The sequence below is a fragment of the Orycteropus afer genome, unplaced genomic scaffold, assembly GCF_000298275.1.
Source record: "Orycteropus afer afer isolate SDZICR_OR568_19922 unplaced genomic scaffold, OryAfe1.0 scaffold00028, whole genome shotgun sequence".
Classification (NCBI taxonomy): Eukaryota; Metazoa; Chordata; class Mammalia; order Tubulidentata; family Orycteropodidae; genus Orycteropus; species Orycteropus afer.
The window spans coordinates 7,810,168-7,832,127 of record NW_006921615.1 but is presented as its reverse complement, the minus strand read 5'-3'; the positions used below and the strand labels follow the sequence as shown (position 1 = coordinate 7,832,127).

The 21,960-nt window shown below is 39.8% G+C and overlaps 1 protein-coding gene and 1 non-coding gene across 2 annotated transcripts in view; both read left to right on the top strand.

Moving 5' to 3' along the window:
* Positions 1-21,960, top strand: part of CAMK1D (calcium/calmodulin dependent protein kinase ID) — a 643,088-nt gene that overhangs the window by 98,632 nt on the left and 522,496 nt on the right. The gene's annotated exons all lie outside the window — the stretch shown is intronic.
* Positions 13,318-13,442, top strand: LOC122149514. The gene has a single exon (XR_006163171.1). It is a non-coding gene; the product is annotated as a U6atac minor spliceosomal RNA (small nuclear RNA).

Sequence of the window (21,960 nt, the reverse complement as noted above, 5' to 3'; positions counted from 1 at the left end):
GACTAAATGAGTGAATAAATCCATGTGTGCTCTTTTACAAAATACAGAAAAGAAACCAGCAGGAGGGTCATTGGGTGTTAGAGCTCACTGAGTTTTATAGATGAGGAGGATGAGGTAGCGGTGACAGAGCTGGGCCCCCAAACCAAGATGCCTAAATTTTGGGCATCAGGCATCTCTGCCTTGACTACTTGCAGATAAACAGCTTGAGTTGGTTGTGTTCTCCCATTGGCCAAACTGGGGAAGAAGGCCTGCCTGTAGGGGTGGGTAAGAGACTATTAGCGCATGGCTTCCTAGGACCCTTGACCCTTGTTCATCCGTGACTTAAGCTTGTTCTTAGCCTGAAAACTGCTTCAACTCATTGATCTTCCTTCAGTTAAGTATTTGTCACATGCCCAGCACTTGGGCCTAGTTTTCTGGGCCAGGCTGGGAGTTGGCTATGGAATCTCAAATCTGCATTGAACCTAATGATTGGTGGCTGCTTCCTCCTCATATCCGCAGGAAGCTGCACATTCTCTTACGGGCTCTTTGGATGAAGACTTTTCCAAGTAGGATATAGGACAGCGACCTTGGAAGAATTTCTAGGAAACCGGTCCGAGGGACGTTATTAAGGATTTTGTGGAGGTGTGCCAACTTTTTGTCTTTTTTTAAAAGCAAGAGCAACTTTTAATTTCTGTGAGGTTTCTGCTCACTGATGGTGGTGAAATGGCAGTGAAATCATTGGGGCAGGGATGGGATATTTCCCTATGGGTGGGAAGAGGATGTCTAAATTTTCCATCTCAGAAGCCCAGGAGCTGTAATTAGCCCATCACAGACCCCTTATGAGGAAGCCCATCTCCTGGCAGCAGAGCCCCATGGGGTATCTACATGGGCACGTTGACTTTCGAACTTGAGGTAGGATCCTTGAGACTAAGGATTGGATCTCTTTTCAGGATATGTGATATTTACTGGAGCTTAGTGGGTCACTTACAAAATAAGTATCAAGTCCCTATGTGGTGAGTCTCCAAGACCACGTCCAAATTTGATGATTCACAGGACTCAGTATATAATTGTATTCATAGCTATAATTTGTTACAGTGCAAGGATACAGAGCAACACTTGCAAAGGGAAAAACATACATGGGACAAAGTCCAGAGGGAGCAAGGCTCAAGCTTCCAAAGGTCCTCTCTTGGTAGAGTCACACAGGATGTGCTTAATTTCCCTAGCAGATGAGTTGTGACAACATGTGTGAAATGTTTCCAAGCAGGGAAGCTCACTAGAGACTCAGTGCCCAGGGTTTTTGTTGGAGTCTGGTCATGGAGGAACCCTCTGCCTAGTATATACCAAAATTCCAGACTCCTGGAAGAAAAGCAGGTGTTTGGCATGAACCATATTGTTTATACAAATAGGTAAGGCACAGTAAGCCACTCTTCTCAGTTCTGGGAATTGTGGAAACACTCTGGAAATCCAGATTCCACCAGCCTTTTAACAACTAGCAGCCTCCCATTTTAACTCTTTTCTGAACGCTCTACTATATTCCAGGCACATGTGGAGTGATTTAGGTGGCTGGAGTCACTGACCCGTCACTCGTCACTCGGACTGTTGGTCTTCATTTCAGAAAACTGAATCACAGATATGCCTTGGATAAGAACTACATTCTGAGTGGTTGTTGGTGTCTTTGTCCACCTCTGGTACTTTACTTCACACTGGGTAGATGACCTCATTCTTCCCTTGTTCTCATGGAATTATGCATATGGCTGTTGTCCTCTCTGAATTGGAAGGATTAAGAGGCATAATTCCCTAGGCCATTAATTCAGTTCTTTTCTTGAATAGCATGTTCAGTTTCTAAGAAAACTCTGCTTTCTAAGTACAGGACATTCCATCAGTAGAGGTCCCTGAGCATGTCTTTTTATTGCAGTCACATTCCTATTCTTGCTGTGACCTCTATTTGTTTCACTAAAGGGGAGTTAAACATTTTTAATGAAATTTGCTAATAATTGTTACTCAGAGATAGTAGTTCTGCATTTTTTAGTGTTGTGCTGGGGATTATTATCCTTGAGATACAAAATTTTCACCCTAGCTTCTGAAGTTTGAGACATGATGCTGGAGAAGTAATTTGTTCTTTGTTCTCCAAAGACTAAGCCTTTGTCTTTCCTTCTTTTGCTCCATTCTACCTCACAGTTAAAGTTCATTTTAGTTCAACAAATAATAAAGAAAGAAACTTGCTTTTGGATTCTGAATACAAACCACACTCGATACAAATAGCATATATTCAATTTTTAAAAAAGACAAAATACTTGTATTTGATTTTTGCTTTCCATGGAAATTTCCCAAGACTTCAGCCTTCTGGGTAGAATTCTTTCCCATCTCCCCTCCCAGTTATTAAAACGGAGCCATCCACCCATCACACATGGGAGACCATCGCCAGGGTAGGTAAGATGTCAGACACTATTGTCAGCACCTGTCAGGAGATATTTTACCAAGTCCCAGTGCCCAGGCTGTCTGAGGACTATCGTTTTGTAAACCTTCAGCTGAAATTATTTGTCTTTTTCCCACCTCATCTTTGAAGTTATAGGTAAAAAGGTTGTGTGTTCCTGAGAAACCTGAGTGGTTGGTTGTTGTGTTGTGGTTTAATATTTATTGAAAGCTCTCTGGGTGCACCTATTGACCATTTGGAGTCCAAACAGTGAGAACCACATGTTTACAAGATTATTCTGTGGATGTACATCCCTTTGTATTTGCAGAAAGCTTTACAGTCATTTAGTGCACTGTGGAGTTTAAATTATATGACTGAGATGTTATGCATTTTATTGTTTGCCTGTAATTTAGAGCTTGGTTGTGATAACAATTGTGGATTTTGCTCTTACTGTTCCTCCTTCAGGGAGCTCTGGTGGCACAGTGGTTAAAGCATTCAGCTGATAACCAAAAGGTTCGAATCCAACAGTCACTCCATAGGAGAAAGATGAGGCCGCCTGTTTCTGTAAACATTTACAGCATGGAAGCCTATATAGGGCAGTTCTACTCTGTCCTAAAGGGTCACACCATGAGTTGGAATCAACTTGATGGCAGTGTCAGGTTCCAGCCAAAACTCTGAAGAAGGCAGGGTATTTCTCTGCCTCTTTCCCATTTTATCTCTCCTTTTAATTTCCTTTTTCTACTAATCCTGTTACTGTTTCTTTCCTTCCTAACCTTTCTCTTCACCTTTGAGCCATTTTCTTTTATTATTTTTATTAGCCCAAAGCAGTTGATAAAACAAAATGACACCTCTCACAGAATTATCTGTTGTGTTAAGAAGTCTGGAAGAGAGCTCCAAAGAAATTAACCTTCCATAGTGAAATTTTTGGCCTGAGTAGGGAAGATATTAATGAGGAGAAAATTTTCTAGGGATTTCCTGTTTATTCAGTATTCACTGGATAGGCCTGATGGGTGCCTACTGTGTGCCAGGCTCTGCTCAAACACAAAGATGGATAACTCCTGTTGCTCACATTTTGGGAAGCCCTGCATTAGTAGGAGAGGGGGCAGAGAAACAGAAGAGTATTTGCAAAATCATGTGCTAATTTCCCTCATGGAGGCATGAATCGCAGGTTGTGTTCATATAGTCAGGCATAAGACTGACCAAGGAATTCCTTATTTCCCTGGTCTCTGAGACTTTGAGTTGGGGGAGCATGCTGATTAGAATTAATGTGAGAGTTCTGAAATAAAGCCAACTTGGAACCTGTTTGAATATTGCACAGCTCGAGTTCAATTAGACTTAGCTTTAATTCTGACATTACTGGTTTCCTTTGGCATGAAGGATGGGCCTCAGTTGTGCTCTCTTTGTTAGTTACCGCACTTCCATGTTACCACTGCCATTACAGACTCTCAAGTATACAGCCTAGAGTATGGGCAAGGAAGAGGAAGACACGATTGGACTGCAGAGTGGACAAACTCTCCTTCAGTTATTCAAAGTATCACCATGGATACTTTTTTTTTAAAATTATGTTTTAGAAAGCTTCACCAGTTCAACAGTTTCCACATGTACAATCCAGTGACAATGATTACATTATTCATGTTGTGCAGCTTTTGTTGCTATCCTTTTCCAAATTATTCCACCACCATGAACATCATGTATATGCTTAACATACCTCTTTAGACAGGAAACTTTCCTAAGGACTTTTCTTTTCCTGATTTACCTTTGTTGCTGTTGTTATGTGCTGTCAAGTCAGACCTGACTCATAGCAACTCCTCCTTGGGTTTCTGAGGCAGTATCACTGCGGAAGTAGATTGCCCAACCTTCCTTCTGAGGAGTGGCTGGTGGGTTTGAACCGCCATCTTCTGGTTAGCAGTCAAGTTCCTTTAGCCATTATAATTGTTGCATTTGTACTGTTTGCAGTAATAAATAGAAAGAAAAGAGTTCCCAGTCTATTTAATGTAAAAGTCATAAAACATGCCTTGACAACTACAGCAAATTATGTTACTAATTTATTTTTATTGTTCATATAAATTTTAATCGCCTTGCTTATTTTCTTGCCTGATGGTTGTTTTTTGGGATGAAGTTAATGTTTTGAAAGTCAGTTCAGAGGTGAATGAATGATGCAGTCATAATAGCAGATATAGACATGTTGGCATTTTGTGAATGTCAAATAGTAATTTTAACAATAATTAATTTTAAAAAGGAATGAGTAGTTCCCAGTTAGTGAAAGGAAGGTATTCTATGTGAGAGACTATTATTTGTAGATTCTACTGTTGATTTCTATTGCTGATATGAAATATAGCCTCTTTGCCTCAATTACTACCTTCATCATTTAGCCTACTAATATTTGAGGAAGATATGATTTTCAAAGTAGAGATAGTAACCATGATAGAAGTTCTTTCTCTTTTTATAATCTAAGTCCTTTGCAGCTACCGCTATGCCAGCAATTTCCAAACTCCTTGGAATTGGAGCTTTCGGTTCCTTGTTGTTTTGGTTTCATTCTACCCTTCACTGTCTACCTTCCAGATGCCATATGCTGTATCTTGGTTTGACTTTGACTTCCTTAGAGAATTCTGTGGCTTCCTATAAGATTATATGGGAAGCTCTTAATTTATTCTTGTTGGGAATAATTGGACTAAGTTGGAAGAGGCTGTGGCACAGGACTGAGGACTATTCCAAAAGGCCATTTTCCCAGTTCATCCTTAAGAAACCTGACCTTTTTTTTTTTTTAAAAAAAAAAAGAATATCCTGTTTGTATCTACTATTTTTGGTCTTGTGTTTTATTTTAGCATAAAAGGCGCAACTCTGGAGAAATAACTTAATTATAAAAATTCATTCAAAGTAATTACCAGCCTTGGAAAATTAGTGAAGGGATTGGAAGGTTGACCGCAGTTGTTGTTGCCATCCAGTAAGTTCTGACTCATCAGTGACCCCATATATGCAGAGTACAAATGTTCCAGAGGGCTTTCAAGGCTGTGACCTTTTGGGATTAGATTGCCAGACCTTCTTCCAAGACATATCTGGGTGGGTTTAAACCACCAACCTTTCAGCTAGTAGTGGAGTTCTCTCTTAATTGTTTATACCACCCAGGGAGTCTGTGTGAAGACTTTTTCTACACATATTCATTTTAAAGGGAATACCCTTTCAGATTTATCACGACCAGAGGCTGAATGGGGAGATTTGGTCCTCTGTGCCCACTAAGCAGCCTCCAGTTAGGTCTCTAAAGGAAAAATTGCAGAATGGTTGGACTTGCTTAAGTTTATTGAGAGAAGAGAGTTAAGCAATAGTTGAATGATTTGTGTTTTCATGAGAAAAACAGCATAAAAGGTTTTTGTGACATCAGAAATTTTGTTTTGGCTGGTAGGGCAGACTTAATCTGTTTTCTTTTACTTTTTGTTTTAAATTCTTCTGTACTGTTTTCAAAGTAATGAGAAGGAATTACCCAGAACAATTTCTCCCAGTAGTCCAAAATGCTCACTCTGTCATGTAGAGCTCTGTGGTCTTCTTCAAGGTTCTTGAACTCTGTGTGCCCCAATTACTTCATCTACATAATGGAGACAATAATCTGATTGGATGTTGTGGTCATTAACTGAGATCATTCTTGTAAAATAATTAGAATAGTGTCTGTTAATGGTTATGATTGTAGGATTATACACTTATTCTATTAATCCTGCTTAGGGAAGATTCTAGTTTGTTGGTGCACATGTGTGGTCTTTGAAATTCTGAGCAGTTGTCCATTCAGGATAATGTTAAATAAATATTTGGCCATTACTTGAGTATTTGAATCACAGAAAGAAGCTAATCCAGCAATGCTTTTCCTGAAAGCTTGGTTTGCCACATTATTTGGAGCATGTGGAGCCTCTCCACAGTGGAGTGAGCAGAGTTCAAGTGGTCCTCTGAGATGGTGCCAGTGTGCAGGTCATCTCATGTAGCTGCTCTGAAAAATTGGAGGGCTTGTGAATCAGTGATATGTGAAAACAAAGGACTTTGCAATTCTGAACCTCAGAATTGCCTACTGGTCACAGACACGGTGGTGCCACCAGTCTCCTTTTCTGACATGGAGGAGAGGAGCAATGGTGTGGGCTCCTAGCAGGCAGCTGGCACCGAAAAACAAAAAAACAAACAAACAAACAAAAACTAAACCAAACTCACTGCTGTCCAGTTGGTTCTGACTCAAAGCGACCCCTCCTTGGGTTTCTGAGGCGGTATCTGTATGGAACTAGATTGCCCGTGTTGTGGTTACCTCTGTGCTGCTATAACAGAAGATACCACAAATGGGATGGTTTTAACAAACAGGTGTTTATTCTCTTACAGTTTGGAGGCTTTAAGTCTGTGTTCAAAGCCAGGATCTAGGGGCTGGGTGAAACCCCTCAACCTTGGGCTTCAGCTTTGCCTCCTGCTCCTGGCCCACTGAAGCTGGTAGCTTTTCTTCACTCAGACAGCTGTTGGCTGCTGAGCCTGACAAACCTAAGGTTGACAAGTAAAAAGGTACAGTCCCAATGTTACCTAACAACATGGCAGGCTACTAATTCAAATCAATTGAAAGTCCCAAGATCGGCAGAGCATGGCAGGCTATAGAACAATGACTCAGCTACATGCAGTGTTCAAGTGTGCCATAAACTAGAGGTCATTCCCAAACCTGCTTCTTACATATGGGAAGCAGACCACATCCCTAAAGCAGCTACTCAGCTGCTTGTGGTAAATCCCACCATGGATTTGATTGCCAGTCTCATCATGGGGAATAACTACCACCAGCTGCCCAGCCACTCAACCAGGCCTAGCCAAGTTGACCCACAGCCTTAACTACCACACCCAGTCTTCTTTCTGAGGAGTGGCTGGTGGGTTTGAACTGCCAGCCTTCTGGTTAGCAGTCAAATGCCTTAGGCACTGTCTGGGAATGGCTGTGGGAGGAACGATACTTGGCTGTTAACCAGCTTCGCCACTAGCCAGTTGTGAGTAACCCAGGTCAGGTCAGCTATTTATATACTGACTGCACTCAACTCCATTTGTAAAAAATGCTGAAATACTAAAGTAAATTAAAGACATCTTGACATTCTACCTCTAATAATAACATTTAGTATGGATCTGAAAGACAGAAGGAAAGGATAGAGAAAATGAAAGAAAGTTTCCCTACATGACCAGAATAACATTATCACAACTAATAAGAATTAATAATAATCCAGTTCATATTCAGATTTCTCACATAGTGGATAGGTCATAAACTGAATTTATTTTATAGTACCACAGTCGCTTTATCTGAGGAATGAAGAGGTAGAACTGTCTAAATGATCTCTTCAGGTTCATTTAAGTATGAAATTCGCTTTATGCTTCATACCTTTAGGTAATACTCTTAATTTTGTTCATTTATCTCTTGTTTTTAGAGGAGGAAACAAGCTTTAGAGACATATAAACTATGGCTCTAAAACACAGTGAAATGGAAATTTGGAAATCATTTGGTTAATGGAATCAATGACACTAATTAGTGCTGTCTCAAATTGGGCTGGAATCGTAGATTGGGCAGGCCTAACTTTTACACTGGTTAGATAAACTATAATTGCCAGAGAGGAGGAGACAGTGTATTAGTTGTAGGCCTAACTGGTCTTTGGGTATGCCTTTTATGTTGTTGTTGTTAAGTGCTGTTGAGTTGGTTTTGACTCATTGCGACCCTATATACAACAGAAGGAAACACTATACAGTTGTGTGCCTATCTCACAATCTTTGCTATACCTGAGCCCTTCATTGCAGCAGCCACAATCCATCTCATTGAGAGTCTTCCCCTTTTTTGTTGACCCCCTGCTTTACCAAGCATGATATCCTTCTCCAGGGAATGGTCCCTTTTGATACTGTGACCAAAGGAGGTGAGACGAAGTCTGGCCATTCTCACATCCAAGGAGCATTCCAGGTGCACTTCCTCCAGGACAGATTTGTTAGTTCTTCTGGTAGTCCATGGTACTTTCTTTTATAATCTCCATGGTATTTGCCTTTTATAATTTCCATAAATGTTCATAATACTTTTTAGAGTTACAACAAAGACATTAACAGTCTTTTTGATTAGTTTTGTTTTGTTATTTGATATTCTGATGTTTTATTCAAGGAGACTAAATGGTGGGCCTATCAGGTTACCTGTCTAAGGAAACTCCCATTTTTCCAGAATAAAGAAAAATGAAAAAGTCATGCTTTGGCTACCTAGTGGATATCAGGTGTACCACCCCAGAGGTCACTGCTGTTTGGCACATTCTCTGTATTGTGCAAGTTCTGCTGTGAAGACCCTTACTAGCGTCTTAGCCTTCCCACCAAATTCTGCCCAGGCACGTTGATATGTATGTTAGGATTGAGAATTCCCGCCGGAGTTCTGAACCAGTTGAGAGGTAGGACTGTGGGGTCAGGCAAATAGAAATCAAAATATTAACTTTATTGCTGATACAAGCTAAATTGGAGGGCTCGTGAATCAGTAATATGTGAAAACAAAGGACTTTGTAATTCTGAACCTCAGAATTGCCTACTGGTCATAGACAGGGTGGTGCCACCAGTCTCCTTTTCTGGCATGGAGGAGAGGAGCAATGTGTGGGCTCCTAGCAGGCAGCTGAAAGCACCGAAGCAAAGGAAGGAAGAAGGGGCTGAGCAACCCCTACCAGTCCCCCACTGCCAGTCAGGTAAGTCCCTCCTCTTGGTCTGGCACAAGAGTATAGAATGTGTTCCTCCTTTATGATTTAGTCACTGTTCTGGTTACCGAGTGCTGCTCTAACAGGAATACACCAGAAATGGAATGGCTTAAATAGGAGTTTATTCTCTCACTGTTTGGAGGCTTTAATTCCAAGTTCAAAGTGCCAGGCTCTGGGGGCTGGGTTAAAGCCCCTCAACCTTGGGGTCCAGCTCTGCCTCCTGCTCCTGGCCCACTGGAGCTAGAGGCGTTTCTTCACTCAGACAGCTGCTGGCTGCTGAGGCTGAGAAGCCCAAGGTTGACGAGTAAAAAGGCACAGTACCGATGTTACCAAACCACATGGCAGGCCGTTAATTCAAGTTTATTTTAAGTCCCAAGGTCATCAGAGCATGGCAGGCTGCTGAACAATGACCCAGCTACATGCAGGGTCCAAGCATGCCATAAACTAGAGACCATTCCCCAAGGCTTCTGCTTATACACAGGAAGCAAACCACATTTCCTAAGGCAGCTACTCAGCTGTTCCCAGTAGATTCCACCATGGAGTTGATTACCAGTCTCATCATGGGGAATACTACATCTAGCTGCCCAGCCACTCAACCAGGCCCAGCCAAGTTGACACACAAACTGAACTACCACAGTCACCTTCCTGTCCTCTGGGAGGTGGTATTCACCAAGGGCCCATCTCATGGCTGGCTTTGTGGGTCACATCCCTTGGGGTAGATCTTTCCCTCAGCTTCATTGATGATTTTATTTACAGAAGTGAGAGAAACGAGATATGCTCTGATAGTAGTTGTATTCAATAAATATTGTCATTCACATGATACATACTCCTTGAAAAAATAAATTTTTGAAAAAATCACCATTAACATTTTCCCAAAATCTGAGTATCTGTTTAATGAATGAATATACCAGTCAATCTTTCTGCATTTGGGGAGCTGAGACTTGAGGTTGGTTGTGTAGGTGGGGGAGGGAGAGGAAGTGGGCTGGAGAGCTAAGGATTTCTGGAAGACTTCCAACCTAGAGTAATTCCGGGCTTCTCTGGAAGGGTGCCCATGCTCTGAGTGTTCCAGGAGCCAATTTCTCCTGCTGATGAACCTTCTGCCCCTGGGTTGTAGAACCAGGGAAGAAGCATGGACGTTGAGGACTTGTGACAGCACTTGTTTTGGAAGCCTCCTCCTTTCCTAAGTGGCCAAGAGAGAATCTTGGGACATACTGCCCAGGTCCAGTGAGGAAGCTGGTGAGAGAGGGAAAGAGAACCCTAGGGTTTGTAGAACTGGTGGATGGGGTAGGCAGTATGGTTGATCCCTTACAAAGTATAGAAACCATCCTTTGTTTTCAGAAATGTTCTGACAGCAAAGTATGGGGCAGGAAAATGACCTTTGTTCAAATTAATGGAATAGAAGATTGCATTACATTTTTAAAGCAAACTTATTGAAATATAACATGTGCATTGCATTTTTGGTGACTACAGCACCCTTCTGACTCAAAGTGAATATGAAGTTATTATTATCTAAAACCCCTAAAGCTTAAATACAACAGTAATTACACTATTTTATCATTACATCCATTTTATCATTGAGCCTTGTCTCTTTTGACCTGAGTTATTACATCTTCTATATCTGTTTGTAAATTAAACTGTTAGATCTAGTCCATGAACCCGGCCTTCCATGATCTTTTAGAATACTGAGTCTTTAACCAGGTTTAGTTTTGTGTTGCTTACAAATATGATGATCGTATCCTCTTTGCCTTTATACAAGTTACCAATAAAAGTATGGAAGAAGAAGGGCCCTGTGACAGAGCCCTGTAGGACGTTGTAGAATACCACTCCCCCCCATTGGGGTTGGGTATTGTCATGTTTACTTATTTAATTTTTCTCCTATTGAGCCCTTATTTCTTCATTTCGTTCATACGGATTCATAAACTTGTTACCATGTTGTATGTCTGTACATTTCCTTGCTATAACATGGAACCTGTTGAGAATTGAATTAAGTCCCAATGGTCATAAACACTCCCAGGTTTTTTGAAGAGGTAATAGTAAAACCAAAAAGTTTTTGTGAGTGAGGGTTAACTATTCTCCCATATCCTCACCACCAGCTTATAATGAAAGTTGATTTCAGACCAAATTCAGCATAAGACATTTATGAAACAAACATCAAGAACATCATTCAGTTGATATGGTTTGTCCTGTCAACTGAAGTCCCAGTTCTCAGACCCCTTTAGGTGGTTTGACCACCACTTTGCATGAAAGCTTTCCTTGATGTGGATTTGCTAGTATCCTGCCTTTTACCCTTATGATAGACATGAGACAGAAGTCCTCCAAACCAGGGGCTGGACTTTTTTAAGGATTACACATAAGAGTACAGGTTATAGGCCTTGCTGGATGGATTCTTATAACCTATATATGTGAGAATGTTGGTACTGTTGCTGAGTGCTGTCAAATTGGTTCCAACACACAATGACCCCATGTGATGGAGTGGAACTGCCCAATGAGGTTTTCTTGGCTGTAATCTTTACGGAAGCAGATTGTTAGGTCTTTTTCCTATAGAGCTGCTGAGTGGGCTCGAACTGCCAATTTTTGGTTAGCAACCAAGTGCTTAACCATTGGAACACCAAGGCTACTTGATAAGGGAGTATCTAAAATGATGTAGCCCATTCTTAACATTCATTGTTCTAATTAATAAACCACAAATTTCATCAATAAAAACCCATTTTTGATGTTCACTCTGCTCAGTGTCCAGTGTTACACAGATATAGATAGGGGAACTTCTTGATTAGGATGCTAGCTGACCAGCTCTGTACTATGAGATATAGTTTACATACAGTAAAGTTCACAAAATCTCTAATTCAATTTACCCATGTACCAGTCATCTGGACCAACATACAGAATATTTCCAGCACTCTGAGAAGGCTGTCTCCTGATACTTTTCCCTGTGGAAACAACCTCTCCCCTTCTCCCTGAAAAAAGAACTCAGTATTCTGACTTTGTATCACCATAGATTAGTTTTACCTGAAACATAGAGTAGTTTTGCCTGACTTGAATTTCATATAATTGGAATCATACAGTATGTGTCTTTAACATGTGACTTTTTCTCTTATCATCACGTTTTGTGAGATTCATTCATGTTATTACTTATACAAGTTCATTTTTTATCCATTGCTGTGTGGTATTCCCAGTGTATGAAATTTAGATGTCCATTCTAAGATTGTTGGGTGTTAGGTTGTTTCCAGTTTGGTGCCATTATGAATAGAGCAGCTTAAAAACGTTTTTGTGCATGTCATTGGTGGATGGAGTATAAGTTATTGATCAGGGTAACTAAAGACCTCTAGAGGGTAGTTTAAACTAACTAGCAGATGCAGTTAGTTAGCCCGTGCCAAAGAGGTTGAAAGTAAATTGAAGGCATTATACAAAATGATACCAAACAAAGGAGTGAATTTAATCTAGTGTAACTTGCACTTAGAGAATCCAGGCTGGTACTGAAGCAGATCATTATTATTGTGCTGTTTGCATATATCAAATATTCTAAGCCAGAGGATCAATTTCCTGAAAGCTGAGATTCTTATGTGAAAGTATGTTGTTCCGTCATTCCTTCTCTAGAAGGGGTGGGAAAGGAACCTTTTTGTTAATTCTGCAAATAGGCATACATTTTCTAATTTTAGATTATCACTGTGAAGAAAGTCATGAATTACTGAAAACCTGAGAACATAAACTAGTGTTTGGGGCATCCCCTGAGATGAAAGGAATACGATTTAAAAATATTCATTTGTATATTTCTTTACATGTTATTTCATGTATTGTGATAGAAAATATTTGCAGATAAATTAGAATCTCTGAATACTCTTATAAAAATTTAACTCTACCCATATGAACTCATCTTTGAACGCTTTTTTAGAGGGTCTGTTTTCCTCTGATAGGTTACTAGGAGGGAAATCTATTAGTCTAAGAGAATTGCTGGATAGAAATAGACTAGGAAAACAGCACAGACCAGCATTGGGGGGGATGCAACACTGATTTACATTTTAAAAAGGTCTATGTTTTATGAGGGAGTTCTGGTAGCGTAGTGCGTAAGGCACTTGACTGCTAACCAGAAGGCTGGCGGTTCAAACCCATCAGCCACTCCTCGGAAGGAAGATGGGGCAATCTACTTTCGTAGTGATACTGCCTCGGAAACCCAAGGAGGAGTCGCTATGAGTCGGGTTGGACTCGACAGCACATAGCATAGCATAGCATATGTTTTATGAAAGTAAAGGTTAGCATTCCTTTTGACAAAGATGGAAATGATTCTATTTAACCTAAATCACACATACACGGTAAAGACATTACCACCTCTTTGTGGCACCTTGCCATGTTTCTGAACAACCCCAAGGAGGGGAATCTGGTGTATGAACCAATATTAAAGATACATTTATTTAGCTTTTGACCCAGCAGTCCTGGTTTTTGGGAATCTGTCATACAGCTATACCTGCATGTGTACAAAATGCATTTGTTTAAAGTTACCATTGTAGCTTTGTGTGTGATAGCAGATTATTGGAAACCACCAACTGCCCATCAATAAAGAACTGATTAAAAGGACTATATTGTACACCTAGAGTGGAATGCTCTGCAGTTATTAAAATAGAATAATGGAGAGCTATGTTCTGATGTGGGAAGATCCCTGGGATACATTACCAAGTGAAAAAAAGCAAGGTGGAGATTATAGTATGCTACCCTTGTGTCAAAATACATATTTGAATTTGCTTATATTTGCGTAAAGAAACACTGAAAGGGTAAACAAGAAACTGATAAAAATGCTTATCTGTAGTGGGCTGAGGGAATGGAATGATTGAGAATATATGTAGGAACGACTCCTCTGTGTGTATCTATTTATATTGTGTTCACTTTTGAATCGTACATGGGGTCGCCATGACTTGGAATTTACTCAATGAAAACTGGTGGTTTACTTCTGAATCATGCAAAATCAACCAACCAACCAACCAAATGACCAACAAAAGTTAATCTGAGGAGTCTTTGGGTGGCACAGCTGCTTAAGTGATGGACTGCTAACAAAAAGGTTGGTGTTCAAACCCATCCAGAGGCACCTCAGAAGTAAGGCTGGTGATCTGCTTCCAGAAAGTCACAGCCCTGCAAACCCTATGGAACAGGTTCAAATTCATATGCATGAGGTCACCATGAATTGAGGTTGACTGGATGGCAAGTAATTACAACAACAACAATGGTGCTTTTATGCTACAATGGCAGAGTTGAGTTGTTGAGAGAGGGACATATTGCCCACAAAAGTGAATCTGTCAGGGAATGCCCTTTGACATAGAACTTGACCAAAAGTAGAGGTCATAAAGTGAAGCTGTTTGAATAAATGATGAAAGGGTGAGGCAATAACTTGCTTTCTTCAGTCATAACATTCAATCATTCAATTAACAAATGCTTAAGGAGCCCCTTTGACATGCTAGGCACTATTTTAGGTGCTGAGGACACAGCTACAGCTGTCAATGGGAACATTAAGTCCATGCTTTCATGGAGCTGCTGTTCTGGAAGGGGCAATTTAGACAGCAAGTAAGTGATGAAGCAGGTTGAGTAAGAGAGAGAAGACTCATTCACTGGAGCATAGCGGGGGAGGGCAAGAGGAGCCCCAGGAGGTCGGAAAGGAAGGTTAATTGCTGGCATATTCCTATATGTTTGTGGTGCATTTATGTGCAATATTGTTGTATGTAGGATCAGAAAGTGATGTAAATTCTCACATTGAAATTTTTGCTACAGCGGTCAGGATTTCATTTTACCATCATATTACCTAAAATTCAAATAAATAAAAAACAAAGAAACAGAACCACTATTGTAGGTCACTGTAGCCCAAGCTACTACTATATTGGTGAGAGATTAGAATTTAGTTGAATAAATAAAAAATTGATTTGACTATCAGAGTTTGTTTTCAGAACAATGGGCTGTATTGAGTATAATGTTATCTATATGATTGTGGCTACAACCATAGATTATTTAATAGTCAAGACAGTATTATGAGAAGTCTTATTATTTTTTTTCACTTGAAACTAAAAAACCAAACTCACTGCCGTCCATTCGGATCCATCTCACAGCGACCCCTCCTTGGGTTTCCGAGGAGGTTTCACTACAGAAGTAGATAAACAACATAATCCTCATATTCCATGTATCTTCATGATGATTCTTGTCTGCAAATACTATGGAGTTATTTCCACAATAAATGGTATAGGTATTGGAAACATATTTCTTATGTGTTTATTGTTTTTACTGGCAGATTCCTCTTTCATAGTTTCTGACTCAGATGAAAGATTAATATGGCTATTTTTAAAAAGTTTCTGTAAAGAAATAATTTTTTTTTTTTTTTTTAAGACACAAACTTTTATCTATCTCTTTGGGCTCAATTAAATTTTGGTAAAACTTGGGAAATAATGAGAAACAGGTCAAAGTCATAGGAAAAGGTAATGACTAAAGTGCATTTTGCATCTTAGAATCTACAACAGTGATTAAGTCTTATTTAGATATGAGAGAATAACCAACCCAGGCTGGGCAACCAGACTTGGGAGTCTGGGTCATTCCTGCCAACCAGAAACCAAAATATGAATCTCTGTCATGTGGGGCCAGCATAGTCACAAGCAATCCTACATTTGTGATTTAGTTAAGGAAGCATCAGAAACCAGATTTGTTTAAGGGTTAAAAATGCAGAGTAATACCGATCTTTGTTTCATAATCATGAAAAATTCCACTCCATCAGTTAGTAAGGAAGTGCTCCAGGAGTCCCAGGAGTCAACTGCCATCCTAGAAAATGCAAAAAGAGGTGAGGATGCAACTTGCCATTGCACCTTCCTATTCTTAATTGCTTAAAAGACTTGGGCCATTTTCTTTGCCACTCGCTGTTTCAGAACTTTGTCCACTCTGTACACTTGGAATCTTAGGGTGACCATAGGAGGATGAAGTGTTTGCTTTCTAGTAGATAAAGGAAGAAGTAGGCAGTCACAGCACAACCTCTTCCACTCTGCCACACTTAATTGGCCTAGCAGAACTGCTTGATGACATCACTGGACTTGGCTGGGTAAGTCAGTAATGTTGAGTCCCTGATGGCATGACTGTTCACACACTCTGTCATTAATAGTGAAGTGACCTTGCAAAACTTGATTGATTTGCTTTAAGCAGCTGTATACTCTTAGATATAGCAAGGGACCTGGGAACTGTGAGAATAAGCCTCTGATGTTTCCTAAGTTGTATGTTCTTTCTGAATTTAATTTCCTTCTAGACAGGAAATAAGAATAGGGGAGCAAAGATGGGGAAGAACTAAAGGGAAATTCAGTGAAGCGGCTGCTTGCTCTATGTCTTTTCCTATTTGAGGTAGTGGTTTAAGGTATAGATGTTATTTTAAGTATGCATATCCAGAAGTAATATAACAGCATGTGAAGTATTTCACCATTGTTTTCAGGTATTCTTCCTCTTTGAATGTTGTCAATGTTGTTTGTTGTAGCTGGCATCAAGTTGAGTCTGACTCACAGTGACCTCTGTGTGCAGGGTAGAATAGCCTTAAGATTTTCAAGGCTGTGACCTTTCAGAAGCAGATCTCTGGGCCTGTCTTCTGAGGTACTTCACCTCTAGGTGAGTTAGAACCACCAACCTTTCAGCTAATCGTCAAATACTTAACTGTTTGTGCCACTCAGGGACTAGCTACATTGAATGAATGTGTTGTTTTGCCATAATATCTTTGGAGTAAGAAGTTTGTTTTTCATCACAGAAACCAAAGACCTCTTTTCTTGGGAGCAACTCACTATTTTCGAAGTACTATAGATGGTAAATGCTATTTTCTGGTATCTACTTCACCAGTATTCTCCCAGCCAGCACTTCTTACATCTTTGGCACAAAACAAGATCCTCAACTTTCTTGTGAGTGAATGAAAGAAGATAAGCTTATGTTCACAATAGTTTTAGGGTTCTGCTAAAGTTCTGTTAATTTTATGAAAAATAAATGTATTTTCTAATGGGCCTATTTTGATGACTTGACCGTTTGTATTTTTGCCCCTCTAGGAGTTTTAAAACATATGCTTATAAGCATTTTACTGTATTTGCAAGAGTCTTAATGTAGTCTGACAAAATTGGTGTAAGATATGATAGTATCAACAGCAACTATATAAACAGTTCTTATTTATATGTTGCATTGTAACTCACTACACACATTCTGTGTGCGCTAAGTTACTAAGTATGAGAACTAAAGTGAAAGGACAGACAGAGGCTCATTGGACTGATTTGAGTCCTGGAGCTCTTATTTCTGACCAGTTAAGGCAAAGGGATTGTGTAGAAAAGAGTTAACATACCATGTGTAAGCTGCTGTCCTTGAAAAGGCCTGCTTCCAAGATTGTTCCTTGGTTGGTGTTTGGGAACTTAGATTTCCAAATGATTCTTAACATTTAGTCATAATAGTGGTTCCCTGTATTTAAATTGTAGAAACAATGTGGTTTATACTGAACATCTACTTTCCTTCTTGTAGTCTAGAATTTTGTTATGTGCTGGGCAGGGGGTACCTACCTACATGATTAATAATAATTAAAAAAACCTAAACCTGTTGTCAAATAGCCCTGGTGGCATAGAATTAAATGCTTGGCTGTTAATCCAAAGGTTAGTGGTTCAATCCCACTAGTGGCTCTACAGAAGAAAGATGTTGCAGACTGTTTCCATAAAGATTATAGCCTTGGAAACCCTATAGGGCAGTTCTGCTCTGTCCTATAGGTTCACGATGAGCCAGAATCAACTTGATGGCAATGGATTTATTTTGGTTTAAACTTGTCATAGAGTAATTTCTGACTCATGATGATCCTATATGTTAGAGGAGAACTGTGCCTCATAGAGTTTTCTTGGCTGTAATCTTTAGGGAAGCAGATCACCAGGCTTTTCTTGTGCGGTACCTTTAGGTTCGTCATTGAGGAAAAACTAGTTGCACCTCCTAGGAACCTTGCCTACATGATTAGAAACCCTGGACACTGAGTCTGTAAAGAGTTTCCCTGGATGGCAACATTTCACATTGTTGTCATAGCTCATTGCTAGGAGAATTAAAGCATGTCTTTGTGATTCTACTGAGGGGACTCTTGGAAGCTTGTGTCTGGTTTTCCTTTAAGTTTACCTCATGCACCTTTTCCCTTTGCTGGTTTTGTTTTGTATCCCTTTGCTGAAATAAATCATAGCCATTAGTCCGACTATTTCTGGAGTCCATGAGTCCTCCTGGCAAATCCTCGAACCTGGGGATCTTAGGGATCTTAGGGATCTTCTGACACAGGGGTCCTGTCAGAGTTGACATTAGTGAGAATAGCCCAGAGGCTAGAGCTCATCAGCAGCATGGGCTGTGAAGAAGGATTGAGGATTATACCAGAGAAGGAGCATCTCTTATCAAGATCCTGCCAGGCAAATAGTGCCTAAAATTTGTGTCATGAGTTGGAGAGTAAATCTCTCTGCTTAGACCAAGGTTATAGAACTAATTTATTTCCTATTTGGGTTGAGGGGGTGAAAATAAATTTTAAGAGCTTTTTGAAATATAAATCTATCACATTTTGGTACTTGCTAGTATTTTAGTTCATTTTGATTATTTATGTATAATCCTAAATTTATCTTTTTAAGCAATGAGAATTTATAATGCACCAGCACATCCATCTATCAACCAATTTTTCCACCTCTAAGATTGTGACTGTTGAGTTTTCACAACTAAGTTCTTGGCCTTTTTTCTCACCTAGTGCCTCCAGTGTGAAGGATTGGTACATATACTTAGCTGGGATCTGAAACGCCTAGTTAAAATGTATCTCAAAACAACAATAAAAATCACTGTGACTGTCCCAGCACCTGCCTTTCTACTCCTTCACTGCCTAAATCATGTTGAATGACTAAATAAGAAATCAGATAAGACAATATATGTGAAAACACCTTGCACAGGTCTTGGTAGATGGGTATTTAATATGTTGTATTTTCCGTCACTCTCCGCAGTAATTTTCACCCTTTCCCTGACTACTCCCAAGGGCACAGTGTAGGAGATAAATGATATTGAGCATGTCTAGATATTTCACAAACTTACACTGATGTTCCAGGAAGATCCACGTTTGTGATCTTATGGCTTCAGGTAACCCTGTGGCACATGTACTGTAATTTTAGAAGCTTGTAGTCTGTGGCAAATGTCAGATAAGCAAAAGAGAGTGATCAAATTAATCCCAAATACATTTTGTTGTATTTCATCTGCTTTGAAATTTGAGCACTTATGTATGGTTCATAAGGCAGTTTCTTAAGCAAAGTGTTAGATTAAACAACGCACCTGTTCCCCAGTCATTCTGGATACCAGGCAGGAAGTAATCATTCCTAAATTCTTCTTTTTCATTTATTACCATAATGTGAAAATCTGGTGAGAACAGCAGGTTAGGACTTGGGGTATATCCATTGTTCATAAAGTTCTTAGAGTTCCATGGAATTTAGTTACATGCAGAGGTTTAGTGGCGGATTTTTAATTGAAGGATGAGATAATGAGGTGCCATTTATCCATCAACTTAAATAAAAATAAATAAAAACCCTCTTGCTCATCTGAACATTTCTATTGTTGTTGTTGTTATGTGCCATCGAGTCGGCCCCGACTCGTAGAGACCCCTCCTTGGGTTTCCGAGGCATTATCACTATGGAAGTAGATTGCCCCATCTTCCTTCCGAGGAGTGGCTGGTGGATTTGAACTGCCAGTCTTCTGGTTAGCAGTCAAGTGCCTTAGCCACTATGCTACCGGAGCCAATCCCCAATTATCCATTAATTCAGAGATTCTTACAGATAATTTAAATTCTCTGATAATCCAAAAATTTTACTTTTGGCTATTCTTATTTCTACTGAGCCAATTTTATTTTAAAAACAAATTTTTAACAAGCATCAAAGAACTATCATTTTTGAGCAATGGCTCCATGTTTTATCCATGTTGTTATATTTAATCATCGTGTCAGCCGTGCAATATCACTGTTATCCCTACATTACAGATGGAGAGACAGAGTCTCAGGGAGGCTAAATGCAAAGTCACATTTTAAGTCACAGAGCTGAGATACAACTTCACTTCCTGACTCAAGGCCATACTCTCTCTCTGTTTGTTTTTCAAACTATTATCAACCATTGGTAGGGGCCTTCTTGGTTTAGTGGTAGAACTTATGCCTTCTATGTGGAAGACCTGGGTTTGATTCTTGGCTGATGAGTTTCATGTGCAGCCACCACCTGTCTGTTAGTGGAGGCTTTCATGTTGCTATGATGCTGAACAGGTTTCAGCAGAGCGTCCAGACTAAGATGGACTAGGATGAAAGGCCTGATGATCTACTTCCAAAAACCAGCCAGTGCAAACCCTGTGGATCACAATGGCCTGATCCTGTTGTGCATGGGATCACCATAAGTTGGAATGGACTCCACAGTAGCTAACAGCAACCACCCAGTGGTAGAAGTATGGTCAAATGTCCTGACAGCAGCCAGAAAGGCAGAAGAAAGGCTGAAATAATCTTGACTTGTAACCAAGAATTGGCAAGTGTTTGAGAAACTTAGCTTCAGTTTCTTCATTTGAAAAACAGCATTGATAAATTTTTCCTGTTTTTTTTTTTTTTTTCCAGATAGTGTAAGAAGCACTTGAGATAGTGGATTACAAATTCTTTGGTAAATACAACCAGTGATAAATATGCCAAGGAAGAGTGTTGTTCTTTGAAACCCCTGATCCTCTGAGGAGAGTAACGGCCTGGAACTTTGTCTTTGGCTCTTCATACTTAGAGGAAGATCTCTAAGACAGCTACCAAGGACTGTTTACATGAGTTGAGAGCCATATCTAGTCTAGACAAATAATAGTTACCAAACAAATTAATGGGTTAAATGAGGATTGTCATGGTTGGAAGTGCCCTTGCTTCTTCAAGATCTCTGGAGCTTTCTGGCTAGGAGGCACATGGGGCTTTGATAACTCATTTTGAAGCAAACCAGGTACCCTGAGTTTGTCCTTCATTTCAGGTTTAACTCTCCTCTTTCTTTTAGGTCCTTGAGACACTTGCTCATAAATATATGAAGGGCAGAAGGAATGAAAAGATGCTGCCACATTTTAATGTGTAGTAAATATGAAGAGATGGTAGTTGGGTATCCATCCTCATGTTTTCAGTTGGAACTCAGCTAATGGATGAATTATTACTTGAGCGATGCCCTGACCTAAGGAATATAATTATTTAATGTGTAACTAAACGTTTTCAATTTTTTTTTTTAACTGCCAGCTACAAGATGTCTGTCTAAATGGCTTTTCTCTCATCACTATTCACTTACTGAACATCAGTGAAGACAGACTGTAATGTCTGGCATGGTACCTGGCATACTGTAGGAATGACATATATATTTGCTGAATAAATGAGCTATAGAAGCACTGACAGAAACCAGGCTCAGTTTGCTTTGCCATCTGCAAGTAGAGTGACCTCTCCCTTGGTCTTTATTCACATGACACTCGTTAAATGTTCTTTGAGTTACTTTTAATTGAAATTTTTATTGAGGTAATTATAGCTTTACGAAGTTATAAGGAATTATAGAAAGAGATTTTGTGTACTCTTTACCCAGCTTCCCTCATTAGTAACATCCTGCAAAACTGTACAATAGAACAACCAGGATATTGACATTGATGCAGTCCACTCATTTTGTTCATACAATCCACTGATCTTGTTCCAATATGTTGTTTTTATTGTTTTATTGTAGTAAACATGTACATAACAAAACATTTTCCAATTTGGCCTTTTCACATGTACTATTCAGTGATGTTGGGAGCTCTGGTAGCATAGTGCCTAAGGCACTTGACTGCTAACCAGAAGGCTGGCGGTTCAAACCCACCAGCCACTCCTTGGAAGGAAGATGG